The 13938-nt window shown below is 35.3% G+C and overlaps 1 protein-coding gene across 1 annotated transcript in view; it reads right to left on the minus strand.

The window, feature by feature from the left end:
* Window positions 1-7066: 7066 nt before the first annotated feature.
* Window positions 7067-13938, minus strand: part of OSTN (osteocrin) — a 57229-nt gene continuing 50357 nt past the window's right edge. The window contains exon 5 of the mRNA XM_053565400.1: window positions 7067-10115. The gene's annotated coding sequence lies outside the window, so the exon portion shown is untranslated. The remainder of the gene's footprint in view (window positions 10116-13938) is intronic.

Raw genomic sequence — 13938 nt, forward strand, 5'->3', positions numbered from 1 at the left:
TTTAAGTTAATTCAAAATTTTAAGGAATCTTTTTTTGATATAAGGAGAAACCACCATTTCTGTAACACTTGGTCCAACATTCATAACATTTAATTTTAGAAACTACTCTTTTGATCACTCTAAATTTTCATAACTTTCTTAGAAAATTCTTGTTTCTTACTGACATATTTTTTAGAAAATTATATTAATGTCTCTTTATTCATTCAGTGATGTGAGATTACCTAAGACATATTTAGTTTTACTTGTCCCCATCCCAGATTTGTTTTTAGCTTTTTAAAAAAATGTTTTTATAATACCATTAAAAGGGAAAAGAAGGAATTAGTATTAAGCACTTAGCATATGCCAGACATTTTATATTTTAGCATCTCAAAATATAGTGCTTAAACACAGACTGTAGAGCTGGACTATCTGGGTTCAAAATATTAACTTTTCTACCTATGTAATTTGGGGCAATTGCCTAATTTCCTCTGCCTCATTTTTCTTTGCCTCAAAATGCAGATAATAATAATAATCTTCATAAGATTGTTGGGAGGATTAAATGGATTTATTTAATTTAGAGTGATACTTGGCATATAGTAAGTACTATGTAAGGTTAACTATTCTTTATCATTTTCCATCATTACTATTACGCTATAATTACTATGTTGTTCTCTACAGAAGCACTACATGATAGTGGTTAATATGACTGTTTATGCATGAGAAAAAAACACTTTAAGGGATTAATTATATGCTAAAAATAACCCACGTTATTTCACTTAGCTAATGATCCTGAAGGAGCAAGGGTCAGAAGAGAAGTGGCAAGTAGGTGAGAGGGAGCCTTGTGGCTTTTTAAGGAGTTCAGCATTTACTTTGTGTCATATGGGAAAGCCCTGGGAAGTTCTGAACAAAGGATTGATAGAGAATAAATTTTACCAGAATCATTGGTGATGCTTTATGGAGAACATGCTGCAAATGTGGAGGCAGAACCCTTTTATGAGCTGCTTAAAGGGTCTGGATGATGAGTGGGGTGTTTGAATTAGGATGTCAGTAGTGAATAGACAGGGGTCTCACTGAGGGTATATTTTTAACAAGAAGTCAACAAAAGTTTCTGTACAATTACATGTGGGGTGTAAAAGCAAGGCAGGTGTCAAAAATTACTCCAAGGGTTTTATTCTGAGCATCTAGGGAAAAAGACAATTTTTTTTATTAGTATTAAATCATAGCTGTGTACATTAATGCAATCATGGGGCACCATACACTGAGTTTATAAACAGTTTGACACATTTTCATCACACTGGTTAACATTGCCTTCCTGGCATTTTCTTAGTTATTGTATTAAGACAATTATATTCTACATTTACTAAGTTTCACATGTACACTTGTAAGATGCACTGCAGGTATAATCCCACCAATCACCCTCACTCCCCCCCCACCTCCTTCTCCCCCTTCCTCATATTCTTAGGTTATAACTGGGTTACAGCTTTCATATGAAAGCCATAAATTAGTTTCATAATAGCGCTGAGTACATTGGATACTTTTTCTTCCATTCTTGAGACACTTTACTAAGAAGAATATGTTCCAGCTCCGTTCATGTAAACATGAAAGAGGTAAAGTCTCCATCTTTCTTTAAGGCTGCATAATATTCCATGGTGTACATATACCACAATTTATTAATCCATTCGTGGATCAATGGGCACTTGGGCTTTTTCCATGACTTAGCAATTGTGAATTGGGCTGCAACACTTCTACACTGCTGGTGGGAATGCAAATTAATACATTCCTTTTGGAAAGATGTTTGGAGAACACTTAGAGATCTAAAAATAGATCTGCCATTCAATCCTGTAATTCCTCTACTGGGTATATACCCAGAAGACCAAAAATCACATTATAACAAAGATATTTGCACCAGAATGTTTATTGAAAAGGACAATTTCTATTTATTGAGCCAGGGATAGCTAGAGGAGGAGAAAGTTTGGAGAAGTGTTAAGATGGAGATTTGACGGACCTTTCTGAAGTCACAGCTTAGGCTATACGTGTTGGTGATTTTAATGTAAATCTCAGAGGCTTAGGGTGATAGAGTTCAATAGAGTCCAATGCATGCCGCGCACACCCATCTAATTTGTAGCTTTGTCATCTAGAATATTGATGTAGCTTGATGGCCTCTGAGATGGTCAAGGCGGAAGAGAAGGATAGAGGGCACATCCCAGCTCTCCAGGGCCTCTGCTCAGAAGTCATCCACAGCACTGCTACGGAAGGCCGGTGGCTGGAGTTAGTTACACGGGCAGCCACCGATAGATTGGTAAGAAAAGTTGTTCTTAAATGTAAGGAAGTGCCAATAATACTTGGTGAGCACTGACTTACCACAATTCATCCTTTGGTCTCTTCTTAAAAACAGATGCTATTCAACCCATTCCCTCTAGAGACAACCACACGTCTCTTCTACTGACTGCAAGAAGCCCAATAAAGGCTTTCAGAGTATACTTACTTGTCTTCTTCAGTTACAGGTGGCTGCTCTTCCTTCACAGACCTATTCACTGAAAAGACAAGTTATTCACTCCCCAGAAACCCAATAATTTCAGAGGAACAGGGAACAGATAACCACAGCCAATAATACTGTTCCTAAGGAAGGAGACAGGGGCAGTATCTGGAATGCTGACCTCCAACCATGCGGAAATCTCCCTGGCAAGTGTTGTAATGTTCTCCTCCCCTGGGAATAAGAAAGAATTTTCTTAATTAGGGCGTGGTGGTTACCAGGAGGATCCCTGTGTCCACTGTATTCTTTTCCTTAGTCCCACCCTTTCTGAGGGTTTTGCTTTTCTGTTATTACCCTTGTACACATGTGCTACTTAGGGGAATGCTCCATTCTTGTGAATTGCACAGTTATCTCAGGTTCCTTCTTACTTTCCCAAATTTAAATGCCTGTGGTTTATTTCGTCTTTAAGTGCCAAAGACATTTTTATTCTAAGATTCATGGTTTCTTTAGCAATGCTATTTCTCCACTGACGACGCCCCCGACTTAGAAAGCTTCTCAACTATTTGCTACAAAGACTTTTTAAAAATCAATTTCAATTATTTTGCATTCTTACCCCTAACTTAAAAGCAGTTGCATTGAAGATATCTGGCACATACTCTCAAGTCCACACACTTAGTCTGATATTTCCCTGAGTTTTTTTTTTTTTTTTTTGCAGTTTTTGTCCAGGGCTGGGTTTGAACCCATCACCTCCGGCATATGGGGCGGGTGCCCTACCTCTTTGAGCCACAGGCTCTGCCCCTGAGTTGTTTTTTTTTTTTTTTTTTTTTTTAAATCACAACTAATATTTACTAAGCATCTGTCACTGACAGTCATTTTAAATCCTATTTTGGGGATCTAGAAGCAGTTAGCTCTTTCAACAGTGCAAGTTATTGTATTTCTGAACTCTCTTTATTCCTATTTATTTGTCTGTGAGGAAACCAATTCCTTTCTAAATTCATCATTTTCCTGTTATCCCTTGCTGAATGTATCCAACAGCAACCCAAACAGACTGCCTGCCAATTTTCTATTTTTCAACCTTTTCTTTTATAAGTTCAAAAAGTGATATGAATTCCATGTTGGCAGATGTCTGTATACCATGTACTTTTCCATTTCATAAAATGACTCTTAATTTATTTACTGATGATATCGATTTCTTTATAACCCATTAGTGAGTTATTGACACCATGGCACATTTTAGGTACTTCTTAGAGTAGCAAGTTTCATTTCGAGTCACAACTAGATACAGGCCACCATGAATGACAATGAATGAAAGTGAAATGAACCCAGAAACCCAGCTTCCTGGATTACTATAAAATATTACAGACTTCTTTAATCATTTATGTAGTTGATAGACACTTGTTATACAAATAGCTATCCAACATCTAGCATCATGCTAAAAACAAGGACCTGGTTTACAAAAGTTAACTAGACATTCATCAAGGACATTTGATTGTTGGCTGGGGGTTTACTTCATGTAACTGAGAAGAGATTATAATGTGAACACTGGGGCATTGGCTCCACTGGCAATACCATTCATGACACTTTCCTTTGACCAGGTCCACAAATTTCTCCCAACTGTATTTCTTTACCTACTTCATTGAACTGCTCATGTGGTGTGAATCCTGGCTTAGGGTAGGTTTTTTTCTGCCAGACTGAGATAGTCAAAGATATCTGAAAGGATCTAGTGAGCAATGGTGATAACTTTGTAAAGCATACTATAAAAAGAAGTTTGGGTGGGCAAGGTGGTGGCATGCCTTTGTAGTCCCAGTTACTCAGGAAGCTGAGGAAGTAAGATTGCTTGAGGCCAGGAGTTCAAGGCTGCTGGGATTGTGCCTGTGAGTAACCACTGCACTCCAGCCGGGGCAACATGGGGAGACCCTGTCTTTTGAAAAAAAAAAAAAAAAAAGATTGAATTTATGGAAAAAGATCCTTAGTTCAATGTCTGAAAATAGACTTCTGCTTTCATAGGGTTTGAATGTTGTTTTGTTTAAGAAAAAACGAGCTCATTTGGTAAAAACAAAAGGTAGATTGTGAGTGCTTTCATAATAGGCTTCTGTGCATATGTGGTAATGAGCATAAAGACTGAATTTCACTGGGGAGGCAAACTTGGGCAAGCACAAAGACTTATCATTTATTTGAATGAATGGCTTAACTGTCCTGTTAAGTTTTCAATTCTTTTTCATCATAAATCCCATTAATCAACAGTGAATCAAAGGCCCTTCTCCCAAAGACCTTAGTTTTTATAAGGTATTTAGATAAAGAAAACCAGAGAAAGAAATTTACAATTAAGTGACACGAAGCTACTGCAAGTTAGGCAATGAATGGGAACAACCTACTGATTTAAAATGACTCATTTATATATTTGAAGATCGAAATGCTGACAAGCTAGGTTAGGTTTGTCTGATGTGTAATTTTATGGTCAGTATGGGAAGATTCGATGGGAAGATAAAGAATGAATTTAATGGTATATCATTAGGTGGTTCTCAAAGTGATCTTTAAACTTTCTTCCTTCTTATTCTCTCAGTAAACAGAAGCACATTTAGGACTGCTTTTTACTTATGTGACTTCCTCTCTGGTACGTTGGTTCCCCAAGTGTAAAATAAATGGGTGAACTTTACAGAATAATCTACCACATCTGGACTGTGTTATATGTATCATAATGAGTAATATGTTCTCAGTAATAATGCTGTTCATTAGAACTTTCCATGATGGGAACACTGTCTAATTTGCATTACACATTGTGGTAGTCAATGGTTATACTTGGCTATAAGTCACTATTGAGCACTTGAAATGTCACTAAAAACAATGGAGAAGCTGAGTTTTTAATTTTTAAAATTGTAATGAATGTAAAGATCTGTATAAGGCTAATAGCTACCACATTGAACATTCCTTTTTTAAAACTCTTTTTCTCTGTCTTATTCAGGCATATTAACTCTTTTATTCAAGTGTAAGTATCTACCGACTATTTTCTTTTCTTTTCTTTTTTTTTTTTTTCTACTGACTATTTTCTAATAAAAAATTTGTTTGGTTTTCTTCTTTAGCTTGCTTTTGGAAATACTGTGTTTAAAGATTCTTCCTTGGATGCAAAAAAGATAAAAACATGGGGAAAACAATACATGCATACTCACTCGACCGCTTAAAAGTTTGTTGCTGTTTCAAGCATAAGGAGACTGTAGTCTTTATTCTGCATATTATTTTCTCACCTTGCTAACTCGTTACGAAGGGGATTATAATATGCTGGAAGTTTATGTTGTGAATAATGACAAATCAGTCGCACTTTTGAATGGCATGGTACTGTAAAAATAGCTTTGCAGAGTTAAAGTTGAGAGTGCTGTCCATGAATTCTCTGTCTACAGATGGTTTTGTCCTGTTATGATTTTGCTATTGAGCTATTACTTAAAATATTTTTCACTAATAGCTGAACTACTAAACGTCCACACAAGAAAAAGAAAAAAAACACAATTAAAGTCAACTAGAGGGGATAAAAGGGAGGGAATAGGGGTTTGATAAGCTCTGACCTAATGGGCACAATATGGGGATATATGGCACAGCTCCCAGGGAAGAACTCAACTCTACAACTTGGACTTCTACCCAGCAAACACGAACAATGTAACTTAGTGGTCTGTACCCATATATTAATCTGAAAACAAAAAAAGATTACAATAAAATACTTTCAAAAGCATCTTTAAAAGTTAAAATAAATGATGTTGTCTTCATGTAGGTGGAAAATATGCATTATTGTTTTATCTCTTTTTTTATGATTGTGATGGCCACCCTCTCTTTTTGGACGGTTGTCATGGAGACTATCACATCAAGTGAATATACTTCTAAGAAGCAGAAGTATCTCATTTATTGGACTCTGGGAGAAAGTAATGCAAAATGTCTGAGAAATAAAATGTTCAGAAAACTTTCTCACAGATTGATTTGTCCTGTCTTCCTCACAACATGGGAAACTATTTGCAACTCTCAGCTTGACTGTAAAACGCTAGACATGTGCTAACAACAAACCAACAAACATAAACCTCACTGGCTTTTTCTTGATTAGTTTTTGGTTTATATTTACACATCAAACTGCTCTAGTTTATATGTGAAAAAGTTTAATCAATCTATGGCTGGGAGTGCAAGGTTAATTTCATTTGCTCCCTGTTGTAGAACAGATATATTGTCCGAGTAACTTTATAAATGAAGAGAATTAATGACTACATTAGCATGTAATAGCTCATGAGGTGAGTCTACACACATTCCATTACTTTACAATATGAGGGAAGATGCAATTTTATTTTTATAAAATTTTGTGGTGCGTAAAGAAAAAACTAGCTTGCAAGATAAAATAAACCATACATATTGTTTAAGGTAAAGATAAAAAATAAACAAGTATATAAAACAGACCAAGTTGAGCAATAGGAATGTAGTGTTGAGCTTTCTGAGGAGCCACTCAAATGTACACACGTAAATATTAGTTGCAGAATAATGTCTAAAAAGGTTCCTATATATTTATAACAGTTGTGAACACAAACACAACGTTGTCATAAAGAAAGATGGAAATTCCTGCTTTCATCATCTCGAGTTTATTAACTTTGGAAAAGTTGAACAATGTTAGAGTATCTTGAACCTTTAGATGTAAGGGGTAACATTCAAAACCCTTAATATTGGGGGAAAGGGGGCGAGGTGGGCGGAGGGAGGGTGATTGGTGGGATTACACCTGTGGTGCATCTTACAAGGGTACATATGAAACTTAGTAAATGTAGAATGTAAATGTCTTAACACAATAAATAAGAAAATGCCAGGAAGGCTATGTTAACCAGTGTGATGAAAATGTGTCAAATGGTCTATAAAACCAGTGTATGGTGCCCCACGATACCATTAATGTACACAGCTATGATTTAATAATAATAAAAAAAACCCTTTAATATTTATTCTTTTTTAAAAATCCCATCAATTGAGTTTCTAATAATTTTCTTTAAAAAATTTAGTCACCTAAAGCTATATGTACATTAAAGGTACAATTTGACAGACATTTCGTAGTATGAACAAATTTTAAGACAAAGTGGGCAGGAATTACATCCTGTTGAAGCTGATTCTATATTTGAAACCAGAATTCAGAAATCCACATCCACATATTCATTGGTTCTATGAAACTCCACGTAGGACAAAGGGCAGAAAAAGGTAATGTATTATTTTGAAGTTGAAATATAATGGGATTTAGTTAATGTCCAATGCTACTAGACAAATAAATGAGATGACTCATCATATTCTTAACAGAAATTATCTTAATTTATTTCTATGGTAAAAGAATACCTTATTTAAACTGGTATACTGCTAACTTATTTCCTACTCTGTATAAAGTAGTAGTAAAAATTAAAATATGAAATAAAACAGCATTGTAAGTGAAAGAAACATTTTTTCTTTTGTTTTTCATGGAAGTCTTGCATGTATTTTATATTATGAGACAAACACATTATACATTAAAATAGAACGTAAGTCAATATTTTGTCACTTCTTATTTTAATGAAGTTGGATGACATAGCCTAGTTTAAATGAAGAAATAAAGAATGTAGGAAATCAATTTGTTTAATCCAACTTCAAATCTTTATCATGAGAAATTTTCAGGCAAAAGGAAGTTTGTCAGAGCACAGAGCAGCATCTAGTTGAATTAGAAGCTTACAAATATCCAAATGGGGAAAACAGGAAAGAAAGAACATCTAAGAAACAGGACACATTCCTAGAGTTCATCAGAAGCTTGGAGAAATGTGAACATGAGGTATCACAACCTCTTAAGAAATCTTTCAAACTGTGAGCTCTGACACTATTCTCTTTCTAATGCAATTTATGACAATCAGAATTAATTAGCTTTCTCAAAATTCATTTTTCTTTCTGTTAGCCCTCTATCACAATTTAAAGAAACATTATTTACTGTTTTTTCCCTAAACTTAAATTTGAATATTTGCAATTTGAAAAAATTTCAGAAAAACGAAGACGTTGTATACACAACCAGTATGTATCCTAATGTCTATTTCTGTCACTTCCTTTCATCTCCTCTGAACTGAGTCTCTAAAAAGCACATTGGATAACAGAACAACTAGTCTTTTAAGGAGGACAGTCTTTTTTTTTTTTTTCTTTTTTTGCAGTTTTGGCTGGGGCCAGGTTTGAACCCACCACCTGTGGTATTACATGCGGGGCAGGTGCCCTACTCCTTTGAGCCACAGGCTCCTCCTGCAGAACAGTCATTTAATTCTGCTCTTCTTGGATGTGTTTTTGTCATCACAATGTTTCTTTTAGTTCATTTTATTCTTCGAATCATACAAGTATATTAATTTTTAGTTAAAATCAGCAACTACACATTTCTCTCTTCTTTTATTATAAAGACACCTTTTTATAGCATTCTTTCTTTTTTGCTATAATAAGGCTTTGCTCTGCTAGCCAAGACTTTTTCATCCCATGTATCAGGCCTGACTGATAGTGATTAGGAAGACTTTCAGAAGTGTTTTTCAGATACTTTGATAAACTTCTTCTGAGTAACTTATGCTGAATCTCTGGTTCAGGGAATAGAGTTATCTGTGTGTTTTGGAAGCATATACAATGCAGAAAGGGCTTATGCTCCTACATGGGAGTAATATCACAGTCTTTGCTAAGAATTTAGCTTTCCAGAAAACTTAGGCCTCTGGAAAGGTCAATTAAAAACAATCTGAATCATTTTAAAGACACAATGTTCAAATACTTTATGCTTATCAATGGCTTATTAAGCACACAGCACATGAAACGGTTTAAAAGGCTTCTTAGATGAGTCGGTAACATGATACCTGATCATTTATTGTACTATGCTAAAATGACGTGCACTTAAGTGACCCCAACCTGCTCTGGTTGTTCACTACCTAATAATCCCTTAACTTTTCCCCTTCTTTTGTTTTTACTTCTGTGGGCAGCTATTCCCTCATAATTAGACACTGCTACAGGTAATGAACTATCAGGTATAATTTAGACATGGAAAGTTGTTAGGGGGACAAGAAATAGGGGGAAAATGAGGAATATCCTCCACTTTTTACACTTTTACATTCTAAGTCGGTATACTCATAGGGACTGTGTTTCGTTTGGTTGAACATGACTGAAACTCGAATATGATCAGAGAAACCTATTTTCATAATTATTACCCAACAGGCTCACTGACAAAAGAAAAGAGAGAAATGAAAGTACTCAAAAGAAAACATCCCTCAGTGCCTTTTCTTATTCCCCATAATGAACAAATAAATTGTTATCTAAATTTTACAGAAGCAAATCTGAATTTCATCATTATTCTTTAACTGCAAAAATGTGAATGGTAAAGGCATATGGAAAGTATTTCACTGTATTGTGCTTTTAAATTGCTATTTTTAAAAGTAAAATTTGGGGGGCAAGTAACCATACCAGAATAATTAAAATATACATATTTTTTAAAGGTATACAGGCATCAAATTTATCTGCACAATTTAATTGAAGCTATAACAATACTGTGATGTGATGAACTGAAGTTCAAGCCTTGGAAAGAATTTGCAGAAGGTCAGTTTTTAAAAACTTTAATAAACAGTGTGAAGAACTTCATTGAAGCATCTTTCATATTTCTGTGACATTTCACCCACGGACGTTGCGTCTGTAAGAATGAGAGTTGAAGTTGTAAAAGCTAATGAGAACTTTGTACATCAGGTGGAATTCCATCAACTTCATGTAAGAAGAGCTAAACTTCTAATTACATGATGTTTACAATAGCTTTTGATTATAAGGCAATAATGCAGAATGCTGATTTCAGGTCAAAATGCATTAAAAACAGTATTTTGAAAATATAAGCTAGGTTTTATGTTCAAGTTTTTTTTTTTTTGTAGAGACAGAGTCTCACTTTATGGCTCTCGGTAGAGTGCCGTGGCATCACACAGCTCACAGCAACCTCCAGCTCCTGGGCTTACGCGATTCTCTTGCCTCAGCCTCCCGAGTAGCTGGGACTACAGGCGCCCGCCACAACGCCCGGCTATTTTTTTGTTGCCGTTTGGCCGGGGCTGGGTCCGAACCCGCCACCCTCGGCATATGGGCCCGGGGCCCTACTCACTGAGCCACAGGCACCGCCCTATGTTCAAGTTTTAACATAAATTATTCAATGCTTTGTCACAACTCTTTTCTTCATGTACCTACTATATTCTATTTTGCTTTGGCTTTTGATTTTCATTCCAAAGATGCCATGACAAACAAAAGAATAAAAAAAAGACTATTACTTTCTGTTTATTGTTTGATAGCATATTGATAATTGTATATATTATACTTATATTAAAAGGATGCAATCATATATTGGAATTTAAACATGATATTCCTGTTGCATTTCAGAGTTCCAATAATTTATTAGAATGATAGCATGTTAATGTTGCTCTAAAATAAAAATCGTCAGTAAAAAACAGCAACATGTGCCTTACTTTATTGAAAGAAAAGTCTTACTGCATGTGGCAGCAAATGATAGTATAATTAATGGCCAAATTTCTAATTCTGGCAAGCAGACATCCTTATTTCAATGGAAAAGACCTAGAAATTGCCATCTTGAGAAGTTATGAAACTTAGACAAGACAAAATACTTCTTTAACGCTGAGCTTCTTACAATTAAGGCCTATTAAAAGTTCTAAATTTTGCTACAAGGTACTAATTATTTGAGGAAGCCATTGCACAAATACCAGATTATCTTTCTTTCTAAAACACACTTTATGGGAGGGATTAACATTTGGTGTGGAAACGAGGTAGCCCACAGCAGCTGTATCTAGATTTGACCTCAAACCAAGGAAAAGTTCCAGGATTAGATACTAGTATCACTTTTAGTGTGAAGACTTAAAATAAAACCCAGAAGGTGAAAACTCACAAGTAGACCTGCTGTAAAAGAGAAGACATCAAGTCCCACACAAGTGAGAGATTTTAATAAAGTCTGAAATACCATTTGTTTATTTTAGAAATGTAAAACTCATGAAGTTAGCATCCAACAAAGACAATTTAGTACCATGATGACATTTTGGGTCATGAAGAGAATACTGGCCTAAAAGTGCAAAGACTTGGGTTCTAGATCTTCCTCTGCCCAAAAGTCTATAAAATTTTGGTCAAATCAGTTTCCTCTCTCAGCCCCAGCTCCAGAATTGTTTTGGATGAAATAAAATCTCATGTTCCTAAATCACTTAGCTCCATGACTATGTGAACATTATTTAATGATTTTTGTTATTTATTAAATGATGCACATATTACAACCCTTAATTAAAAGAAATATTGTGACTGTAGAAAAAATTATAAAAAAGTAACTTAAAAAATTTGATTGGAAATTGGAAATAAATTATTTTTTCATGGTTTTATTATTCATCAACTATAAAACATGAAACCACAGGAGGAAGTATAAAACATCTGGGCAAGCTTGGTGATAGCGCTGGGAAATAATAAATAGAAACACTGGTTGAACAGGTGAGACCACAATAATTGACAAAAAGGAAAGGAAAATATAGATAGATTCTTTACTAAACTTACTTGTTTGTAATATCAAGATATTCAGATTTTAATGTGAAGGACAACAATTGTCAAGATGCTCAGCAAAGTTTTCTAAAAGAAAAACTGTCCAAATTTGTATGTAGCCCAACAGTGATTCAGGAAACATGGTATTAATTTAACTTTGTTCATAGTTTAGTAGCTATCTGAATGCTCAGATGAAAACAAGTTTCCTGTATGATTTGTTTATCATAACCTTGTTTTAGTTGAATTCAGAAATGTTAAAATGGGTGCTAATCCAGGGTGGCAAAGATATATGTGTAACCCAATCAAATGTAACTGTTTTAATTTCAGTGTCACAAATGTTCTCAATATATCAAGACTCTGAAGGATCGTGGGTGACCCTGATTCAAAGAGTTACTTGATTTTTAATAATAGTAGCTAGTTCCTACTCAAATACAATGTGGCTAATTTTAACAACACTGAAGAGTGAGCATATTTGGTATATCTCTAGATATGAAGAAATAAAGTTCAATCTGAGTTTTGAGGATGGTGCTTCAAAACACAGCGTTCCTGTGAGTGTTCAGCACGTCCTCTTGTATATGTAGGCATTTAGTAACTTGAGAACTTTTTAACAACAACTGCATGAGAGCAAAATTTATTCTAATTAAGTCATTCTGAGAATGAGAGAGTAGCAGTAAATAAAATGTTGACTCCTCCTTGTGATTTTAGAGCATTTGGGGAGGAGGAGAAAATGAACTGACGTAAACCAAGAGAAGATGAGGGCTACTGTGATGCTCTGAGGGTCTCTGAATCATTCATCTGAGGGTCATTTTGAGAGAAGCAGAAAGGAAAATTCCCTCTTTTCTAGTCTGAAATTGTTAAAGAAATTCCAGGCTGTCTTATCTGTTTGGGAGGAAGGATGTACCTTCTATAAGGCCTATTGGGAGAAAATGTATGGCCTAGATTTCACAAGCAAGAAGCATTTATTTAGTCTTTAAAAGATATAAAGTGGGGAGATGGGAGAAGGGAGGTGGACCGCCTCTTGGGGTTGGGACATAATTATAAGAGGGACTTTATCTAACAAATGCAATCAGTGTAACCTCATTCTTTGTACTGTCAATGAATACTCCCCATCCCCCCAAAAGAATCCTTTGTCAGCAGTAAATATGCAAAGGTGACATGTCAGCTGAAGGATAGAAAGCTCACTTCAGAACATGGCAGTGCAGAATGACCTTCACTTTTCCCTTTTTCCCTTAGAATACAATCATGAATGTTGAGCTTTCTGGATTTTACTTCTATGTGCATCATTTACATTCTGTGTGGCACCGTAAGTTAATATTTCTAATCCTTCTGTTTATATAATAATAATAACTAATGATTGTTAAATATATCACATACTATATTAAGTGCTTAATGTGTATCTATCCATGTAATCCTTGAGACAATGCAATGTGATAGAAATCATTTACCTCTTTCATGTTTACATGGATGGAGCTGGAACATATTCTTCTTAGTAAAGTATCTCAAGAATGGAAGAAAAAGTACCCAATGTACTTAGCCCTACTATGAAACTAATGTAGGGTTTTCACATGAAAGCTATAACCCAGTTACAACCTAAGAATAGGGAGAAAGGGAGGGGAGGGAGGGGGGACGTGGATAGAGGGAAGGGGATTGGTGGGATTACACCAGTGGTGCATCTTACAAGGGTATATGTGAAACTTGGTAAATGTGGAATGTAAGTGTCTTGGCACAGTACCTGAGAGAATGCCAGGAAGGCTATGTTAACCAGTGTGATGAAAGTGTGTCAAACGGTCTGTGAAGCTAGTGAATGATGCCCCATGATCATATCAATGTACACAGCTATGATTTAATAAAAAAAAGAAAAAAAATTTTAGTAGCATAAACTGTTATGCCTTGCACTCACTGTGTGTCCAGTATATTCCAAGAGTCCTACAAACATCTAATTTAACCTT

This window comes from Nycticebus coucang, chromosome 16 (genome assembly GCF_027406575.1).
Source record: "Nycticebus coucang isolate mNycCou1 chromosome 16, mNycCou1.pri, whole genome shotgun sequence".
Classification (NCBI taxonomy): Eukaryota; Metazoa; Chordata; class Mammalia; order Primates; family Lorisidae; genus Nycticebus; species Nycticebus coucang.